Below are 22,701 nucleotides of genomic sequence, written 5' to 3'. Positions count from 1 at the left end.
CAAAAACCATCCACTCTCAGCGTCTCCGCCTTTGCAAGCCGATCACTAAGAGCTCTCGAAGCATGCCTTTCTCAGAGCCCACAAGTGGGAGTATATTCATCGCTCTCGCTGCGTGCCTCTCCCCTTTGTATGCAGGGGGGGGGGGGGGGGGCTATTGTCAAACATATTCAAAAGCGGGGACGAGGAGGATGCGTGCTGCCAGCCGTCTCCTTTTGTGTCGTGGCACTGTGTTTGTTCGAAGATCTCGGGTTTCAAGAGCGGCTAACGTTCGCCTCACGTCTCCGCGTGTCCTTTCTCGCCCTGTATCAGGCTGTTGCCTACCGCTATTTTTATTCGCCTACCCCACTCCCCCCCCTCCCCATTGTTACTATACGATGCTTTTATTGGCTCGAAAGCCGCATTCACTGCCCACACCTGTCATCGCGAATGCTGATACTTGCAGGTTCTCTTTATAACTTTGTATCTTTCGAGGATGGGGGAGTAGATCGCTTGGAAAACTTCCCAAGAAAACGTCACGTGTTCGTGCTCGTCTTTTTGCTTGGGCGCGAAGTTCCTAAGTGGCGCCGTGCGGGTCGCAAACGGCACGAAGAAAGCTTAGTGTTGGATCACCCGATACATGTGCGGTCTTAAAGCCAACCAAGTTTGGCAAGGCTGCACACAGAGCGCTGTCCGCAATAGTGTAGGAAATGTTAGGAAGAGGGCTATAACAAGGGGCCACAATAATGGGGCTGTATAATCCGGACCTTACTACCTGCACATGTCCCGTACACATACATACGCACGTCAGGAGCCCTTATGCACAGGAAGGACACGAATTTTTTCAGACAAAAAAGAACAGCACCAATCAGGTTGGCCTCAATGGCTAGACGTCAAAACAAAGGTTGATGTATTTGCAACATCCTATGATAGAGAATTGGAATCAGTATAAAAATAAAATCGAGCCGATCTCTTTAGAGCTGCTTTTGAGCCAGAAGATGCTACACAATTGTAACTATAGATTTGTTGGCTGCAATGTATTCAGTGTACCTGGAGAACTTCAAACAGTTCTGGCAAGGTATTGTGACGTCATGTTAAAACACTTGAATTACGCGCCGGGACGTCAATAGCGAGATCCGTCAGCAAACACGAATGTTCCACAGCATCTTGCAAGTGAACCCCGTGTGCAGGAGATTCATAAATTTAGTCTCTAGTGAATGCACTGATGATTTCTTATCCATGCCTGGAGTGGTCAGAGCGACAAAGGGTACTTTCAATCGCTAAGGCAAGAAATTAGGTCCCGTAGGAGCGCCATGTTGCTGTGAAATATCAGACTGATTAGCATGCACTGCGTCGCATATTTATCCATAGCTTTGAAGTAGCTCAGCTTGTAGCGAATGATTTGCATAGTGCTGCGCTGTTTGTCTGATCAAACGAAAGTTAATTCTTTGAATTCGAAGAACTTTTAGCAGGTTAATGTAGAGTCAGCTATAACAAGGCAGTCCAGTGATGAGCGAGGCTTGGAGGCTGATGCTTCTGAAGCTCCCAGCGATGTCTCGTAAGTCAGCAGTAAAATCGGGATGAATCAAATTTGCTGATTCATAAACGGCGCCGCCGTAATCCACTGACTGTTCGAATGGCACCTTCCTGCATGATAGGGTGCATGGACACTGTGATAAAGCTTGCGATCCAGAACAACCCCCCCCCCCCCCGCCCCCTAAATATAGAAGAAGAAATAATCGTTAAAAAGGAAAATGATGAGTATGTGCAATAGGCAAGGTTATCTGGCTCCTCTTTCTTGTATCTTTATTTTCTCGCGCTAACTACTTCATGGCACACTGCGACTTTTGCGCTTTTGAAACAAAGGGGAAGAGCAGTTACTGGAGCACGGCAGTGCCTATATATGGTTGTCCTGTGCGCGCATTCACAAACCTTACCCTGCACAAACACTGCTCGAGAAGACGGCGTGAACGTCGATTTCGTTGGCTGTCAAAAGTCATCAGCCGTGACGTTTCGAACCCGGCGTCGTGAATGGGACATTGTATTTGCTGGTACAAACTATTAGGCCACGTGAGGCTCAACCATGTGATCTAAGCGCCGCGCGTCTGTGGCATACTGATACTCCCGCGTTGTTTGCCTCGGCGATGCAGCGGAACCGCCACCCGCTCGAAAGAGCGTGGGCATGCAGGCCATCCAACCCGCGTTTAAGCGTCATCGCGAGTGTTTTTTTGTTTTTTACACGTTCTTCTAGTCAAATACAGTCTTCCGCACATAATACGTAACACAACTTCCCGAGAGCGTCGTTTAAGGCCAGATCCTACGGTGACCTTTCCTATATATATAAGCTCGCTGTTGTAGTCGTCTAAACGCTGCAGCAGTGCTTCTACGCGGAATATGACACGTATAAACACTACCGCATGCAGCCTAGCCAGGTGCAATGCGAACAGGCTTCTTGTGAAAATGCGCATACGTCCGTCTCCACGCAGAAAGGTCGAGCTTTTCTTTTTTCCAATGTCGGACCGGCGTGCCCTCTGCACGTGCTGTCAAGTGCGCGCTATGCCGCGAATGAGAAGAGCATCGCCTTCGTGGCACGCGGCGGCGTCTATAAATAGCGGTGCCCCCCCCCCCCCCCCCCTCAGCAGAGCAAATGCTCGCGCTCGGGCGCTCGCAGTATCGAGCAGGGCACATTTACGGCCGGCCATCGGCGCCGCCGCGTTCGAGTTACCGGCGCACGGCAACAGCGCCACGGGCACGCGACCTCTGTTTGCTCTGCGCGGCCCGGCGTCGCTGGACACCCGACGCTGGCGCCCGGCAGCCGCGGCCGTCTAGGGTTACCGACGACGTCGCGGCGGCGCGGGCGACGCAAGCGGACGCCGACCGCGACGGCACCTGTCTGCGCCGAGCAGCGCACGGACGCGTGATGTCATCGACGTCGCCCGTGACGCCCGCCCTGACGCGGTGCGCGCGCGCTTTGTACTGTCGCCATTCACGGCCGCGTATAACTGATCGACTCTAAAACGATGCCGGAAGCGCTTGGTGCTGAGGACGTCGCGCGCGCGCGCACCCGCGTGGCTCGGCGTCACTTCGCGCGGCGTCGCCCAAGCTGCAGGCCACGCGTCAAGCTTACGATTGATTCTTGCCGCTAAGCGTCGTACGGAGCTCTCGTACGTACCGTTTTCACTGGCAAGTTTCTAACGGTTGAGACATTATATGGGGCGCTGCGCGGGCAGTCGCGTTATGCTGTGTCCCTATGGCAGGAATAATAATAATAATAATAATAATAATAATAATAATAATAATAATAATAATAATAATAATAATAATAATAATAATAATAATAATAATAATAATAATAATGACGATGATGATCCTAGTGATGACGACGACGACGACGACGATGATGATGATGATGATGATGATGATGATGATGAATAACCTCGATTCAGCGACATGCGTGGAAAACGTTGCATATAAATACAGCAAAACGTATCTCGAAGTATTATTTAACATATTGAACGCTATTAAAACACGTTCGAAGCTTGCCCCCCCCCCCTCGCCTCTACTAAGGTAACGAAATTAAAATTGTTGCATTCAGCAGTTTGCTACACTTCACCTACTTATTTGCCCCTTTCTCAGAAGGATCCACCACGGCAGTCAAGCGAAGTCAACTGCATGAGAATGAAGGCATGAATAGAATTTATTGATTGGAAAGACAGAGAGGTCGACCTGAGCTAGTGCGCTCTAGTCTGCTACTCTGCACTGGGGAAGAAGGAAGGGGAGTGAAAGTATTGGGATGGATGATGATGATAAGAGAAGTGGTGAGTGCTTATGTATACATGAGACAGTTGCCTCGCTAGAGCCGCTCGTCGAGCTTGGTGTCCTACAGGAACTTCAACAATACTTTTGTTGCACGCACTGAAATTGCAGTGTCGGGCCATGGGCCGAGGATAGCTTCCTCCGACCGTAGTTGTCTGCCAACGCTGGCTAGGAAACTGTCTAACGTCCTTCGCTCCAGCATATATGCTGGGCAGTCGCACAGTACGTGTTGCAGTGTTTCGGGCATCTGGCAGTGTACACAATCGGGGTTGTTCGATTGGCCGATGAGGTGTGCGTAGCGACGGGTGAAGGCAACGCCGAGCCGAATCCTGTGTAGCAATGATGTTTTGCTCCGTGTAAGCTTCGGGGGCAAACAGAATTTACCGTCTGGGTCAATCGTATGTAGACGTCTGTGAATATTATCAGAGTGGGCTCTGTAAGCCTTTGTAAGGTCCTGCATGAGTGCCTTGATCATGGAGTTGGTGTCAGGTCGCGAGTAGGCAATCCGTACTTCATCTGCATGAGAATATTTTCGTGTGCGAGCAAGGGGTTCTAACCATCGCACCACGGCTGTTAGCTGAAGTAGCTGATTACACGGCCCATTCCAGGATGCATTGCAGAAGAAACGAATTGCCTGCGGCGGAACTGGAAACTATCACTGCTGAACGACGGCGTCGGTATGCGGTAGCGTTTTGTAAACATCGAGCGCATAGGAGACCACGGAACAGCGTCAGGTTCGTTTGGTGTATTGGTTGTAAGTATCAACATAGGAGTTGGGGATCCCACAGCGGTTGCGAGCTGCTAGCTGGAGGCATGTCCCGTCCATAAGACAAAGAATCATGTTGAATAAATGTTTAAGCAAAAGTAAAGGTGAAGAACTAATATGAAACAACCCCAGAAAATTGAACTGGTTCCGAATAAAAGAAGAAAAGGTAAAAGGGCAAGTACAAAGCTGTAGCAATTCCTGAAGTTCAGTTCAGCTCGATACAGCACAGTTCGAACAAAAGCAAAAAATGGATTCGGAGTACGATATTATAAGCGATGACGTTTACGCTAGCGCGGACGTGGTTTCGAAGGCGTCTGCACATACGTACAAGATCCCTTTAAAGCTGGCTTCTCCACATTTAGTGTCACGGTGCAAAGAAGCCGGCTTCTGAAATCCCCCCTCGCCACTTTTTTGTTGTTGTTGTTGTTGTTGTTGTTGTTGTTGTTGTTGTTGTTGTTGTTGTTGTTGTTGTTGTTGTTGTTGTTGTTGAAATGAAAATAAAGGAAAGAGATGTGGTCACCTTATAACGGTGACAGCTACTCCTTTTCGCACGGCACGCCAGATTGCCGGGTCCCGGCTTGCTGAGTCTCAGGCCGCGCAGGAGATCCGGTGCGACAACCGACAATGGGACGTTCGATTTCCTCCTGGATCCGTTGTCCTCCTATGGACGCCATGACGCCACGTCGGCTTGTCTGAAAAGCTGCTGCCACTCTACACGGGGCCCTACACGATATTGCGTCAGGTTGGCGATTTAACTGCGAGATCGCTCCGCTGGGCTCGCGTGTCCCCACGGACGCTGTGCATGTATCCCGGCTGAAGCCTTACTTTGCCGCGAGTTCACCTCCATTATAGTTAGCGCCGAGACGGCGCCTTAACAGGAGGGGTTATGTTACGGCGCAACCAAGAGTGGCGCCACTCAGAAGACGATGATTTGACGTGTAAAGGTTGAATCGGTCTTGACAGCCGTCTTGTTTGTTCATCCTTGTCTCTCTTGCAAATAATGTAAATAGATATTTGTATGTGACTTCTGCAACGTAACAATATGTAGTAAGAAAATGAAAAAAAAAATACACGTCATAGGGCCAGAAATCCACAGCACACAGTCCTATACAGCCATGAACTTATAGATATAGAAGGTAAATGCAAGTCGCAACACAACGAGTTCGCAAACAAAGTCACAAACACACACAAGCGGCCGTGATGCAGACTACGATGAGCATGTAAACAGAACAGGAATTACACAGAGTTAAAGTAATGCACGCACAGATACAAAAAAGAATAAAGGGGAAAATCAGACATCCACTCGGTAGCAATTGCTACGAACGGGTGGATGTCTGATTATCCCTTTATTCATTACTTCTCTCCACCTTGCGGGTTTCCGCAAAACTACTACGTCAAAATACAAAAAAGTATAACACGTGATATACTAGCGTTAATAATTACAAATAATGGAAGCAAGTTACAGTTACATCGTGGGACTACTCAGTGCGCTATCTAGTACTTCTTAAGGATGCCTGTGTCTTCGTAAAAATGTACTAGTGCATTCAATGCTTTTCGCTGGGCTATTTTGTATGGCCATGGGCCTGGAAATCTTGCGAGTGAGAAAGGTCGGTAAAAGTCAGTGGAGTGTAGTTCTTGTTCTAGCTGCCGTCTTCGCGTCGCATATATAGAACATTCGAGGAGTAGATGACGAACATCCTGATCGTCGTGACCATAGGAGCAAGCCGGGGAAAGGCCCGTTTTATGTCATATAGGAAATGTTTTATGTATGCTGTCTCAAGGCGCAGTCGATGAATTAATGTTTTGGCACTTTTAAAGTCCTTCATCCAGTTGGTAGTTGAGTTAAGAGTACACTTCATAAATCATTTATCCCTTAGTATCTTCATTAAACCTGGTTAACAAGCACAAGTCCTTTAGTACTCTTAATATGTGTTGCGTGTCCATTGGTGATAAAGGGATTGTATCGGACGTGTGTACTGATTATATCAGCGCGGATGCGCATCTGTGATGCGCAGTTGTACAGCGCGCTGCATTCATGTCTTTATAAGCCATGCTCTCAATAAACCTTCGTTCTTTCCTGCACTGACCATGTAGCCCAAGGACTGCACCGCATGGATCTCCACGTCGTCGGTGGTACCAGAAGTGGTGCCAACTTGATCTTTGCCCTGGTCAGCCGTTGAGCGTGACAACATGTAAGCGAGAACCAGCTGTTTCCCGGGAATGTACTGCAAGACAAAGTTGTATTTTAGTAGCCGCAAAAAGAATCTTTGCACTCGCGGTGGCATGTCGGCGATTTCCTTTTGCGCGATCGCTATAAGCGGCTTATGGTCTGTTTCGATAAGCACTTTTCTTCCGTACACAAACTCGTGAAACCTTTCACAGCCAAAACAAATTCCGAGCGCCTCCTTTTCAATTTGTGCATAGCTTTGCTCGGCTCGGGTTAATACACGAGATGCATACGCTACCGGTCGCCATTCACCATTGTAGCCTTGCAATAATGCTGCACCAACACCTTCCTTTGATGCGTCGCACGTTATCTTAGTTTCTCGTTGCGGATCAAAGATTGCAAGCAGGGGGGCGGTAGTCAAAACTTGCGTTAAGATTTGCCACTCTTTCGCGTGGTTTTCTGTCCATTGGAACTCTGCGCGGGACTTGATAAGCTCTCGTAAAAGCGTCGTTCGCTCGGACAACCGTGGCACGAATTTGCTGAAATAGTTCAGCACTCCCAGCATCCGCTGGACGTCAGTCTTTGACGTTGGTGTCGGCATGTTCGCCAGGCTTTCGATAAGCTTTGGGTCAGATAAGCTTTGGACGAATTAGGAAGTCACGCTTCATTCCGACGAGGCATGGTGGGTGAAGGTCGGGTAAGAGAAAGTCCTTTCCGCACCATATGCGAGACATGGTCAGTGCAGGAAAGAACGAAGGTTTATTGAGAGCATGGCTTATAAAGACATGAATGCAGCGCGCTGTACAACTGCGCATCACAGATGCGCATCCGCGCTGATATAATCAGTACACACGTCCGATACAGGGATGAGCTGAATTTCTGCATCCTTATGGGAAAATTTGCCAAGTCATCCAATTCATTGCCTGCTATACCAGCATGCCACGGGACCCACTGTATTATCACTTCAAGTTTTTCTTCATTAGCCTGAAGTAAACTCTTCCGTACTGCGTATGTTATTCGTGCGTGTGGTTGGCTGTCGTCAATATTTTCTAGACATGCTGAAGCAGATAAGGAGTCCGTACAAATCACCCACTTTTTTGATGTCTCATATATTTTGATAAAGTAGGTGACTTGGAGAATTTACACTAATTCTACTATTGTTGGTGACGACGTGCGTCTTTAGCCGACATGCGTACTCTAACTGTAAGGATGATATAACGTAAGCTGCAGTTGCACTTTCTCTGATTACAGAACCGTCCATGTAGACGTGAATAAATTTCTGGCACTTGTCAAATAGCTGATGTAACGCTAATTTTTTCGCGGCAAATGTGGAAACGACTCTTTTATTTTTAAGCTCTTCGATTGACGTTTCTTCGTTGGGTGCCTGCAGAAGCCATGGTGGGTAGCATATGTCTGAGTGCAAAAAACACTGATCGTGAAAAATCGTGATTTACGCTCTTGAAACATGGCGTGTAGCTGTGCACCCGGACGGTCCTCTATCAGAGAGAGAAGTGGGTGTGCAGAATGCTGGGTAGAAATTCTGAAGAGATACCGGCATGTTTCCAGGCTGCAAATTACGCTGAAATGCGGTTCCCGCGCTTCTGCAATAGTGTGGTGACTGGACGTAGCTTGCGGGACTCCTATACACACTCGTAAACTTCGAGCTTGCAACAGCTGCAGACGGCAGAGGCACGTTGCAGATAATTTGTACAATAGAGAGGTGGAGCAAGCAATTCTATGACGGCCAAGTGCTGAGTGAACGTGAAGCAGGGATGCAGTTGTTCCACCCCGCTTCGTATCTGCGATCCTGCTGAGAATATTTATCACACAACTAATTTGGTCCTCAAGGGCGATCAAATGATGTGTCCGCCGAAGCCGGTGGTCTAATATGACGCCGAGAAAACGATACTTCCGAACCAGCTCGATCTCATGACCGTCTCTTGAAAGACTGAAATTCCTAACCTTTTTTCTCGTGAAGGACAAAAAAACTGATTGGCATTAGATATCTGCATGCTCAGTTCTCTTAAATAATCACCTATTGCATTTAAAGCTTCCTGCAGCCGATGCTTGATAACCTCTAGAGTTTTATGCGATGTCCATATGCAAATGTCGTCAGCATACATAGATATGTTTACGTCTGCCAGAAGCATTGCTGGCAAGCCTGCTATTGCTGCATTGAAGAGAACTGGACTTAATACACTTCCTTGCAGAACGCCTTTGTTAATGGCGTATGCAATGCTTTGCCCGTCATTATATATATATATATATATATATATATATATATATATATATATATATATATATATATATATATATATATATATATATATATATATATATATATATATATATATATCGTAAGAAGCCAACAACCACTGGCACCGTGGAGAACATAGCGGAAATTACTTGTGCTTAATAAATCAAATAAAGAAAACGATAAATTAATGGAAATAAAAGTGGAGGAAAAAACAACTTGCCGCAGGTGGGGAACAATCCCACAACCCTCGCATTTCGCGTGCGATGCTCCACCAATTGAGCTACCGCGGCGCCGTTTCCCCATCCACTTTCTTGGGTATTTGTGTTTCCTAGTAGAACCCTGGGAGTGAAACCCTAGCCAGCGCCACCACTCACAGACCTTGGCAGCGGATGTGGAACATCCTTTCTGCCGTAGGCGTCACGAGAACGTGATCTTTTTGGGCGAAGGCAACCGGCCAATAAATACACATGCTACCTGAAGGCATCAATGTTGCCGGATTCGAGACCCTCGTCATGTAATAAACGAGAAGAAAGGGGATTAACCGAGGGGCCCGATACTTATTAGTCATATCATAAGAAGCCAACAACCGCGGTACCTCAAATGGTAGAGCATCGTACGCGTAATGCGAAGGTTGTGGGATCGTTCCCCACCTGCGGCAAGTTGTTTTTTTCGTCCACTTTCATTTCCATTAATTTCCCTTAGGCCGGTGGCTCCCGTGAGATGACGATGCAAATGCATGCTGCTCGCCGAGCGCTGCCGAGGAGATAAGATAAGAAATTGCTGCCGCTTCCCCCTCGCCAGTCACGATGCAGCCGACCTTGTTCACCGAACGTACGCTTGAGAAACACGGTACCACTATATATACAGGCAAGCGCACCGCGACGTGACTATTTTTTTTTTTCATATTTCGCGGGCTTTCTTTGCAACCCGGAAAAAAACTACGTGAGACGTATCGTACAGGAAACAACGCAATCCGTACAGGAAACAACGCAATCGGTGGTTTCTGAAGGTGCTCTACAGATCTGCTTATCATATTCGGAGTCTTCCGCCAATAATTACAAAGTTGGGTAATTAAACTTAATGAATTAGTGAGTAATGCGAAAAACAAGAAGATGTCTGAGTTACCATAGGCCAGTGCGAATAGTATGCGTTCAGTTTAAATCGCTTCCGACGCATCTTCTATTTCTAAAGTCAAGTTTTTAAAGCTCAAGTTACGTGGGACGCCCTGTAGACTAAGTTCCTCCGGCAAGCTCAGGCCGGGTCCGTTCATATAGTTACGAGCCCGGGTCTGGCCTCTGCTTCATACGGCGTGCCCTGGGCGAACAATTGGGCCCGTGATGTGCTCTAATCTATCATATCGCTTGCCTAAGAGGTCATCTCAAGTACCTCATGCGTCCGCCTTTATGTTAACGCCATGGTTATGAAATGCAAACAAGAAAAATACAGCTGGAAGGAGCGTCACGTGACAATCACGAAGCGTGCTCATTAAAAAAAAAGAACGAGGAAAAGAAATACATCATACATAAATAAATAGACGGCTTAATTTCCTTTATTTACTGCCACCACAGCCTCCTTCTTGGTGTCCAGCACGCTGGCATAGAGTGTTATATCGATTGCACTTCCCAATCAAGACGCTCGTCGTTGGGTCGCACTGAACTATGCGAGCACCATACGCGAGGTATAAGTCAGCACCACTACGTACGTGTTTCCTCTCCAAACTCCGCCACGCCGCTGTCCTTCGTGCTTTCTCTCTCCACGCATCAATAGCGCGAGAGACCCCCGCATACGTCTGCTCGGCAAGACACCCGCGCCAAAACAGGAGAACGAAGCAAAGAAGCTAAGGAATCCACATGCTACACCAGTGCGACTGTAATGCGGTATCATTATCAGGATCTGCCACTCGTACCTTTGATTGCACAGCCTCCAAGATCGACCCGCGCGTTACAAGCTACATTAAGGTCCTCGCGAGGTTACATATCGTGCACTGGTGTCAGAATGGGCACACCTTCAATTGCATAGACTCCGCGATCGGCACAGATTTGGTTGCAACATCCGCAGGAGGCAGATAGCAAGTTACTGCATATGTGGGAAGCCCTTGCCAGTCTGCAACGCAGATACAAACACAACAAGCTCAACCGAACGCTCAGGAAACGTATTAGTATTCTCACCCTTCACATCGAAGACTATGCACAACAACTTACTGGTCAAAATTGGCACAGCACATGTGACATCATGGAGCGGCAACCAAATCTGCCCAAAACGTGGAATATCCTCCGTTGTCTCCTCGATCCGGCCAACAGCAAGAACACACAACAGCACAACTTGCAAAAAATTATTCACACCCATCCGGGCACGGACGCACAAGTTCTTCAAGAATTGATAGACCGATACATAGGACCTCAACCTACTACACCCGCTCCAGCATACACAGGCACCGCTAACGACCACCTGGACGCGCCCATACAAGCAGCAGAAGTACGTGAAGCCATCCTCGCACTTCGCCCTAGCTCAGCCCCGGGACCTGATGGCATAATGTGCTTCGCAACCTAGATGAGGATTCTACACTAGCCCTCACAGCTTATTTTAACACATACTGGGAAACTGGAAACCTTCCCTCACAATGGAAAGAAGCGAAAATTATTATGATTCCCAAACCCAGGAAGCGCCTCCTACTCGAAAACCTCCGCCCTATCTCCCTGACTTCATGTGTCGGAAAGGTCCTCGAACACGTCATCCTCACACGCTTACACAGACATATGAAGGACGACTTCTTCCCCAATACCATTGTTGGCTTCCGCCCGAAACTTTCTGCTCAATATATATTTCAGCTCAAGCACCAAATTATCGATGGCGACGAAAGCTCCAGGCTGGACACCAGAGCCATCTTGGGGCTAGACCTAACCAAGGCCTTCGATAACGTCACGCATTAGGCCATACTGAACCAACTGGAACAACTCCAGGTTGGACATCGAACATATAACTACGTGAAGAATTTTAATACAGGTCGCACGGCCACCATTACCATCGGAGGGTTGCAGTCCCCAATTATTCACTTCGGCAGCAAATGCACGCCGCAAGGATCGGTTCTATCCCCTTTTCTGTTTAACGTGGCCTTGCTCGGACTACCGCCTGCATTAGCTAGCATACCCAACCTCAAGCATAGCCTCTACGCAGACGATATCACCCTGTGGGTCACCGGGGGCAGCGACGGGAACATCCAAGACACGCTGCAGCAAGCCATCAACGAGGTCGTTGCATACGTAGAACCGCGCGGCCTGGCGTGTTCCCCACAGAAATCGGAGCTCCTTCTGTACAAGCCTAATTGGGGAGGTCGACGTCCAGACCCTCATCCACCCGAGATAGAACTCCACGTGCACCTGCAACGCATACCTACAGTACCTAGCATTCGTATCCTTGACTTACGCATCCAACAAAACGGCAGAAACATGGAGATACTCAAGCAATTAGATAAACATGTACACCAAACCACTCGCCTCATTGCACGCATCGGAAATCGACATCACGGCATGAAAGAAAGCAACCTTATACGCCTAGTAACCGCCTACGCCCTAAGCAGGATCACCTATGTCGCCCTGTACCTTAGCCTCAATGCAACTGACAAGCTCAAACTCAATACCATGATCAAGAGGGCCTATAAACAAGCCCTACATCTTCCCATCACCACCTCTAACGAGAAACTGGACGCCCTCGGCATTCATAACACCATAGACGAGCTTATTGAAGCGCACCGTATTAGCCAATACGAACGACTCGCCAATTCCACCACGGGCAGGCACATTCTAGGCACCCTATAGGCATAACCTACACCACCCAATTCAGACCGAAAGTACCCATCCCTCCAAACATTCGTGCTCAGCTAGTTATCCCGACCATACCTTGCAATATGCACCCTGAACACAATCCGGAGCGACGTGCAGAAAGAGCTAAACAACTACGAAAGTGCTACGATCAAGCCGCTGACGTAACATACGTGGACGCAGCAGAGTACCCCAACCAAAACGCCATGGCTGTCGTCGCAGTCGCGGGTTCGCAGTACCGCCTCTCCGCGGCCGCATCAATATTCGCCACGCAACCCGAAGTAGGAGAAGAAACGGCCATCGCTTTGGCCTACGCGGCTACCAATGCACACTGCATCATCAGCGATTCAAAAACGGCCATTCGTAACTACGCAAGAGGACTGATAGCACCCCAAGCGCAGAAGATTCTCTCTGGCACTCCTCCCCCAAGGCAACGCCGCGTGCAGATCATCTGGGCCCCTGGTCACTCGGGTCTGGCTGGAAACGAAGCCGCCCACGATGCCGCCCGAGCTTTCGCACACCGGGTGCATCATCCTTCACCTGCGTGTTCCGATCCCGACCAGCCCTCTGTTCTGCATCGCGGTCACGCGCGGGACCGAATGATTACGTTCAGAGAAATTCTCCTGCACTAAAGCAGAGCGCGGTTACGCTACCCCCCAGCACACAAAACACTAATCTCAATCCACCACTTGGCGACTCCTTCAGACACGAACTTTTCCGAACCCCGTGCTTTACAACCGCATGTACCCCGATGCATACTCCCCACTCTGCAAAGCGTGCAAGACCCGCGCTGACCTCGATCATATTATTTGGCAATGCCCCAAAGCCTCACCCACCAACACCTCCCGCGCTAACACACGCATCATTAGCACGGCCGAGCAGTGGGAGACATTGCTGCTCAGCTTGGACCCAGAGGAGCAGCTCTGGTCCGTCCGGATGGCCGAAGAAGCCGCCAGAAAGCAAGGACTGGGCGCCGTCTGAGGAAGGGGGGGATTGGGGGTTAGCCTCCCGACCCCCGCCACCCCTTAACCCCATCAAGGACATAATAAAGTTTTATCTCTCTCTCTCTCCGTAGGAACTATACACAGCTTGCATTCAGCCCTCTCGTCGAAAGCTTTCTTCTCCGCGCTTCAGCCCCAACCGTGCACCCAGTCGTCGATCGCGATTGGCTCCTTCACGGAAGCTGCGCGAGGGGGTCAATCGCGGTCGAGAATTTCGATCCGGATCGTGCTCGATCGCTGTCTAAAGTAGCCGTGTGACACCGGTATAAGAGCTATTGCTCCGAATAAAAAATCCTGAATAAAGTGTTTCCGCACCGCGCAGGAGGTGTTGCCAATCCGGATAACATCTAACATCCAAGTCCAATAAGACGAGAAACGCCGCCCCTCGTCTCTCCACAACATATTCTCTAATTTTCAGCTTGCAAGTCAGCTTTAATATAGCCAGCTAGCTCAATGTACAGCATATGTGTTGGCCGAGTAATGTCCTGTTCTTTTTTAATTTAAGGCAAACATACCGTCTACGTACTATTTTTCCGTTCGGAGTTGCCGCACCACTCCTCCGCGCTGCCGCGGAAGAGCACAGCTGAGTCCGGACTTTGTAGCGTGCACAACAAAGAGTTCGTCTGTTTCGTCGGTTGCGTCAGCCATTTTTGTCTAGTGCCCGCGCATTTCGGTACAACCGTTCGTGCTTGGCAAAATTGACCTAGAAGACTCAACTTCTAGCAACCATATCACGGTAAGTGAATCCTTTGTGTATTTGATGGGTTACTGCCAGGCGCTCGCCGCAACAGCTGGACGACACGACAGACTCGTCGCGGCGTTGAATCCGTGACTATAGTGCACCGCTGCGTCGACTAATTCTCTCTTCCCTGTGTCACTGAGAGCTTTCTAAGTCAGAAATGCTGGCAGGGAGTTAACCAGACGCTCCGCGAACTAGTATGGAACAGGGATCAAAAGCAAAAGCGGGCTAGCCGCGACAACAAAGCGACGGTATATCCACGGTGTGCCGTTAGGTTTGCAGTTGCGCCGTTACGTTGCCGCCGTGTACCATATATCGTGTGCCAGTGCGTGTACATATATCTCTGGCGCTATCACAAGGCGATATATACATAAAGTGGCCAGATCAGTCAGCTATACATAGAGAAGCAAAAAAAAAAGAGCCACGTACCCTGTTGACTCTCTTTCACAAGGAAATGCGCGGATGTGCTTTTTTTTCTCATATCTAATGATGGAGGACAAGATGGCGATTTCGAGAATGGCGACTGTTTGTTATAGCGTAATAGGGCGGCAGCTCCGTTGGCGAAAAGGAGCGCTCACAACTGCGGTTTGCAAAAGCTTCGGCAGTTAAACGGCAAAAGGCTGCGCCAGTGACGATTACGCGTACCGGCTGCGTAAAAAAAAGATTCCGGACGGAAACGTTCTTTCTGATACCTGCCGTCTGATGGCAAGCCCCTCACAACATAGATGGCGGTAAACAATGTATGCATCATTTATATTGAATTAGATTTACTAATGTATTCTTCCTTGAGAGTGCTTTCGCATCGAACACAGAAAATGTTTCGTGAGTATAATTGTAGGACTCCGTGCCTTTAAACGGCAGGAACGTAAGAGCACTGAGTGAAACCGTTTGAAATATCGCCGGATGGGCATTCTTCGGCGGTGCCGTTACCAAGATCCATCTTGTGCTTGCTGTCATCTGCAATTTTAAGGCACGCCACATAACCCGTCATGGGGCGGCAAATCTTTAAATGCGCACTGTGTGAAGGCATGAACTTCGCCATCAATTATTCCCTCATGTCGCCATTACCGTTCTTTGCTTGGGCACATCGACTCGAAGGGAACAACGCCCGTCTGTGCATGCAGACTAAGGATGTTTTAACAAAGTTCTGGAGTGGAGACGATGTCCTTAAGGTGAAGCCAGGCCACCGTCATCTTACTCACGGCACGAAGAGACATCAGGGAATGCAGGAAACGCCTTCTTTTCACCTCCTTCGTGTTTCAGACGGCTAAGTTCGCAGTAAATTTCTCATTGAGAGGAACGCGTGAATACATTCAAAACTGCCGCGCGCGCGGCAACTGTGTGTGTATACTCGCGGGCTTCTTTCGCGCTCAGAAAAACACTTTTATGTAGCACGTATTGAGCAACAGAAAGCTCTATCGGGAGTTTATCGTGTTCCCTACAATTGCTTCATTGACAATTTTCATCAAATTATAATATTTGAGTTCATTAATTAAGACTAGGTATATGTAATTAGGCAAAATGCAAAAGATATTCTGAGTATCTCCAAGCGACGGCACACTACATTATCTTGCTTCTGTCCATGCAGCTACGTGGCATTTGCATATTTTTAAATCTTTTTTGCCTGATAGTTGGGATACCCTGTATATGTAATTCTGCATGCAAAACTTGACGTGCATCTCATGTATGCACTTCCTTTCATTTTGTTGTGTATAATAAGCTGTACTACCCTGCTATGATCTCATGGCAGATATCGCAGCATTTATAAATAAATACATGCAAATATAAATAAATAATTAATGTTACGAACCGTTTCCTCGGAGTAATGAAGAAGACTATCGACACGACGTTGCGCGTTTCTTCTTTCGGCCACCTTGGCTACCTCCAGATGTAAATAGCCTCTACGTAAACCGTGCCTTACTATTTTTATGCACCTAATTGAACCACCCGATTCTTGGCCAATCCCCACTGTGGGTATGTGCCACGACTACTCAGAACAACAACAACAACTCTTCGCCTATTTGGCGCCACGTCACACATTAGTGGAGGTGCACTCTCGCCAGGCGACGGAGATGCGAAGCGGTCGTCACGGCGGTGCGACCACCATGGCGTCTGGTTCGGCAACCAGGATTCTGTTACCACGCCCTCGAGACCCTGTGACGTTCATCGGGACCGATGACATTGAGGACTGGGTGGCGCAGTATACGAACGGGCGTGCGATGACAGTCACTGAGAGCCGACAGTCAGGTTGGCCAATCTGATTTTCCATCTCAATGGAACGACGAAGTTGTGGTTTGAGAATAGTGGCGACGAACGGTGGTAGCTGGGACTCGTCTAAGCAAAAGCTCCGTGACCTGTTCGGTAAGCCCTTCGGTGGAAAAATCGCTGCGAAGAAAGAGTTATCAACCCGCGCCCAGACGTCCTCGGAGTCGTACCTATACCCTACGCCGAGGATGTGCAGGCGCTCAGCTGCAAAGCTAAGAGTGTCATGGCAGAGTCTGACAATGTTGGGCACGCCTTGAAGGGGAGAGCAGGCAACGCATTCAATTTGCTAATGTACTTCGTGTACATTTTGCTACCCTGAATGCCAATAGGGAGAAGTGCCAGAGCTTCGCGCAGGCCAGGAGCCGCCGTATTGAACGGCCATTCGCCCGGCTTCATAACACCGCCGCGACGTCTTAGTGTGAAAAGTGCCCGCTGTCTCACCTTTCGCCACTTCACCCGAGTTGACGAGGATTGTCCGCCCCGAATTTAAAGCAACGGCCCCAGCTAACCTCTTTTATACCTACTCCACGGCGCCTGCGACTCGAACACGCTAGCTGTTTCACTCGTGCAAGGCATCGCGCGAAACGAACTCTCATACATCGGTGTTCGCGCTGCTTACACCGTCGCCTGCCCCATGTCCGCTTCTGCGCCACCGGCATCCTTACCTCGTCATCATCTCCGCGCTCTCGCAACCCGGCTTACTGGCGAACTGAGGAATTTCTTACTCGATATGCTATCGGGCTGCCTGCTTTAGCTGCCGCCGTGTCGGTCACGGCGCTCGATGCTGTGGAAACCGCTTGTCGTCCCCGCTACGTACGGCGTCATTTGCCCATCCTCGCCGCTTTGAGCGCAGCCGTTTCAAGCCATTATTTACAACACACTGATAAAATCCTGACGCTGCCACAACATGGTCCAGACGCTCGCCGTCACCTAGAGGTCACCAGTGGCGTTCGCAGCCCTTCCAGCGCCCGTTCCCCGTCACCGATCAATCGCGACTTCTTCCCTACAGAAAACTATAATATAGGCGATGCAGCGCCCTGAGGCAACGCAGCATTCGCAACGCTATTTCCGAAAACCCTCCAGTCACTCAGCGGACCCGTCGATGCATGCTGGACGATGAAGTTGATGGCGTAACCATCTCTGCACTTGTCGACACCGGGTCTCATATTTCTGTTATGAGCTCTGGCCTTCGCTTTCGCATAAAGAAGTGGTCACACCTGTTCTACCCCACATTATAAGAGTGATCGATGGAGGAAAATCTACCGTCCTTGGAATGTGCACTACCCGCGTCACCGTCGCTTGTCATTCAACTTCTGTTTTGTGTACCGTTCTTGAGCGATGCTCTTGTAACGTTATCTTAAGTCTGGACATTATAAACATTTCTGTCCTGACCGACTGTGATTGCATGTCTGTGCTCCTTTCTTTATCTCTACTTTATCACTTTACCTCCCCCTCCCCTCTTTCCCCAGCGTAGGGTTGCAAACCGGAGCTTCCCCTCTCGTTAACCTCCCTGCCTTTCCCTTTCCTCTCTCTCTCTCTGTTCCCATTGACTTCGCGACCGGCCTCCTGCAACTCGAATTAACTCACCTTATCGATGCTCTAAGAAGGCATTTTTCCCGTCTCTGCTCCCTCGAATATGTACGCATGCGCCGTCAAGCCGCCATGTATATCGCCATGTCCATCCGTCCTCCTGTCCATGATATAAATTATGTGTTGCCCCCTGTAACAGACGTTCTGCTTGCCAATAATTTTGCCGTTACTAACACGCTCGTGACTCACCGACAGCCTCGTCTCCATTTCCCTATTGAACTGCACGGCCTCTTCTCAACTCATTCCGGCAGGTACGTCGCACGCCGCCATCACTTCTGCCGAAGACTGCGAGATTTACGCCCTGGATCGCACCGGTCCTACCATATCAATCCTTTCACTTTATAATAAAATTTCTTTCTTCTTCAGTTCATCCTTCGTCCTCACCACGTCCAGTACTACGCGCGATTTCTTTGCCGGAATTACTCCCGCTGACCTTTCTTCCGCTCCAGCTGCCGACTTTCGGCGCCTTCCGGACTCGTACAAAGACATCTATGACTTCGGTAATCGTTCTCTCAGTCTTCTTCGTCGTCCAGCATCGGATCGACACAGGTAAAGCGTGCCCTGTGCGAGGACATGTACCCACTGCGGCACTGCCCCGAATCTATGACGTCTTAGACGGCCTCCATGGAGCCACATACTTTTCATAATTCGACTTGCGCTCTGGCTAAGGTAGCCCATTGATGGAAGGTACTTTGTTCTACCTAGCCTATAACGCTCACTAATAGCTTTGTTGGTGAGCAGCCTGTCACTTCTCGACTTTCGTAGCAGACCGGCGCCCGTGATAGACAGGTCGGTGACGGAGTCGCCATCGTCGCCGGCCAGTGAGCAAAACCTCGGACTGCGTCGTGCACGTGTTCGTTACCAGTCAAGCCAGAGTGAGCCGGTGCCCATATAATCTGCACATTCCTAACTCTTTCGTCTTTATAGCCGGTCAACATAATCCGTAGTGCTTCGGGCGATATGCGTCCCCTCGTGAAAATTTAAGCAGCAGATTTGGAGTCGCTGACTATGATTTTGCATTCGGAAGAAGTCATTGTTATGGCAATAGCAGCTTCTTCCCGTACCTCCGGCACGGTTAGAACCCTTGGTTGAACAATAAGTAGTGGGGAGCAGGGAGAAGCTGCCCTGCGCAGCGCCAGGACCGACTTTCAGGAGGCCATCCTGGGGTGTGCCGAGAAGGTAGTGGATGCCTACCTCAAGTAGTCTCTCCGCCTTCTACCGCTCTATCACCTTGTTCCCTTCCTCTTAAAGAGAGATCAAGGTTTTCCATGCATTCATTCGAACGGATCGATTCTCTCCTGAGGGGCTATAAATGGTCCAATTGTCTTTGCTATCTAGATGAAGTGATTGTATTTTCGCCTACTTTTGAGAGCCACCTGACCCGCTTGTCGGCCATTCTTGTGTGTTTAAGAGAGCTGGCCTGCGACTTAGTCTTCCAAGTGTAGTTTCGTCCGACGCCACATCACCGTTCTCGGTCACCTTGTTAGTGCTAGCGGTGTCCAACCTGACCCCGACAAAGTGCACGTCGTCGAAGACTTTCTTGTTACTCGCTCAGTCAGACATGTTCACATAGAGAGAGATAGAGATAGAAATAACATTATAGAGGGAAAATAAGGTTATGGGGGCAGGAGGGCGGGTTCTCAGTGCAGGACTCCGTTGGCCACCGCCACGCACCGGGCCTGGTCGAGGAGGCTCAACTTAGTCTCCAAGTCAGTCCTGGCGAGGACGCATGCCTGCACGTCCAAGGCTCCCTAAAATAATTTTGTGCTAATTGGTGTGACTTTGAATTTTGTGGCCGTGATTTGCATTGCCGTGTCGTATGGGGCACAGACAGCCTCCCTTCACACCAGGGGCATCGGTAGACATATCTTGCTCGCCAGAAGGCATGCTACCGCCCCAGATTTCCTGTACATCCGAACCTCTTCCACTGTTAACTACGGGTTTGGCGCGGCGAGTTCTTGGCGTGAACGACGTCGATGTCCTAAGGCATCGCACGCTAGTATTTGCTTGTTTTCGATTGGGGTGTCGTTCCTTGTTCGGATTGAAGTCTTGCGAGCAAGAACATCTGCCCCTGTGTTGCCGGTGACACCAACACGCCCCGGACACTGCGCATTGTGTTATTGTCCTAGGCGATCGCCCAAGATGTTAATCGCGATCCTGGGAATTCTTCCACTGAAGAAGAGTCGGCAGGCTGCCTGGGAGTCCGTGAGGACGTAGGTAGAACTGGCTTCTCCCTCCCGTTAACCTCCCTGCATTTATCTCTCTCTCTCTCTCTCTCTCTCTCTCTCTCTCTCTCTAGCTCTCTCTACCGTGTGTTTATCGCCAGGGCTACTGCAGCCTACTCCGCTGTGCTGGTGCAGGCCGTGCGTACCGATGCTGTAACGGTTCTTGGGTATTCGAAGGGTCTCGAAGTAGCCACTATGACGTGTTGCCTGCTGCGCCTGTGTATATTGTATCGGTGTTATTGCCGAATCGTTTTTCGCATTGTTGGGCTCAGGCTTTACGGCTGCCTTCATGAAATTTTGGGTTTATGTTTTATTTTGGGGGGGGGGGGGGCGGGGGGGGCGATGGAGGTGATTTTGATCTTTTTTTTTTTTCTCGCACTTTCCTCGGTATGTCTACCAGTTCGCTGCTGCACTATAGTGGTTTGATCCGGTTTCCGAGCTCCTCTATAGGACCCTCCTGCCCGCCTGACATAATTAAACGATCTTGTTGTGTGACCATTATCATTGTTTTGTGTTCTTCGAAAGTGTTGTACACCACTAGAGCATCGAGTCTCTTCGTGGATGTCCCCATCAGTGGTAGACCCAGGGCGGTCTTATACGCCGCGCATATTAGGATGTCTGCCTGCTCTCTCTTTACGGTCGAGTTCGTGATAGAAGAAAAAGTTATAGGACACTGGTGTAGACGGGTTTCGGCACTCAAGGCCTTAAGGGCCCTGCTCAAGTTCTTAAGGGCTTGCGAATCGTGCGACCAACTTTGAAAGTTGCAGCGCGTAGCATCGCGTTATAGTGTGAATTTTTCTCGCTTTAGTTTTTATTTGTTTCTTCTATCACCTTTTATTCCTTTACCCCTTTCCCTAGCACAGGGTAGCCATCCGGTATACTTACACTGGCTAACCTCCCTGTCTTTCCTTCCTACTTCCGTATAAGAGAACAGCTAAAATGGCAGCTTACGCATAGAACATGCCTCCAAGTTCCACAAAGTGCACAAGCAGTAATTGGTGCCCCATCTCGAAAACTTTATTTCGTTTTGAATTTGCTCAGATATGTACTCCCAATGGCAATTTACGCTATTGCCCCGGAAAATGAATAGCTCCCATGTTCAGCGAGGAGTTACTGCTGCTTTGTAGCCATTCCCTGTTATCAGCTCGACATGAAAAATGGTAGGCGACCCTAACCTTTGACTTAGTTGTCCCTTAGTGGCACTCGCACATCGGCGTTGGTGTTCGTTAGATTAAGCGAGCGAACGTTTTTCTCCTGGCACGATGTGCGGACGGGGAGCGAGGCGGAAGCACAGCGCGCGCCACCTGGCAGGGCGTAGCCCCCTAGCAAGCGGCGCACGAAGCACACCTTACCATTACCACCTAGATAGCGCAAGGCCTTTTCACTCCGATCCATGACGTCATGTCACCTGGCCCGACGGCATGGGGATGCTCCCGAGTAGGCAACAGTGATTTTGACGTCACCGCTGGAAATTTATGTTCAGGTAGCGTGACGTCATGGATCGGAGTAAACAGGCCTTGCGATATCTAGGTGGTGTTGACCTTACGCGCCCTCTCCGGTGCTGACGTCAGATCATGCAACGAGCTCGCGCGCACGCAGCAGGTGCGCGCCGCGAGAGAATAATTGAGAAAGGAGGCAGTGACGCCACATCCACTCTGCTAGGCAGATGTCCAGTTTATATTAGGCAACTGTTTTCCATTGGCAAGTTAAATATCGTGCCATTTTCTTGTGTGACGTCACTAGGGACGTCATTACTTCAGCTTTCTACTTCCGGATTTCCAGGAATTTCGCCAAAGCCGTGCTCACGTGGCGGGTCTCTAAAGTATACGATTCTGTGCTTTGGTGTGTGGTAATCAGTAATTTCTAATTAACTCTTATAATTCCAGACACTTCAGCAACTCAACTTCTAACTAAAATTATGCTATCATATCATATCTATAATGAAAGCCATGAATTATGTACTGTACTATTCTTTTCATTTATTTTAAATTTCGTCCCCGGTCGTCTCAGGAGGTGAACAGGAAGTGCTGCGCAACAAACAAAGAGTGTCACTCAATGCTCGTGCCACTAAAAATGATTTG

At 49.2% G+C, this 22,701-nt stretch overlaps 1 protein-coding gene across 1 annotated transcript in view; it reads right to left on the bottom strand.

Annotated features, from left to right (window-relative positions):
• Positions 1-18,884, bottom strand: part of LOC135909598 (protein Wnt-9a-like) — a 30,321-nt gene extending 11,437 nt beyond the window's left edge. The window contains exon 1 of the mRNA XM_065441574.2: positions 18,585-18,884. The gene's annotated coding sequence lies outside the window, so the exon portion shown is untranslated. The remainder of the gene's footprint in view (positions 1-18,584) is intronic.
• Between the last annotated feature and the right edge of the window lie 3,817 nt (positions 18,885-22,701).

This window comes from Dermacentor albipictus, chromosome 1 (assembly GCF_038994185.2).
Source record: "Dermacentor albipictus isolate Rhodes 1998 colony chromosome 1, USDA_Dalb.pri_finalv2, whole genome shotgun sequence".
NCBI classification, from domain to species: domain Eukaryota; kingdom Metazoa; phylum Arthropoda; class Arachnida; order Ixodida; family Ixodidae; genus Dermacentor; species Dermacentor albipictus.
Note: the sequence above shows the minus strand (reverse complement) of the source record. Positions and strands in the feature narration are given on the sequence as shown.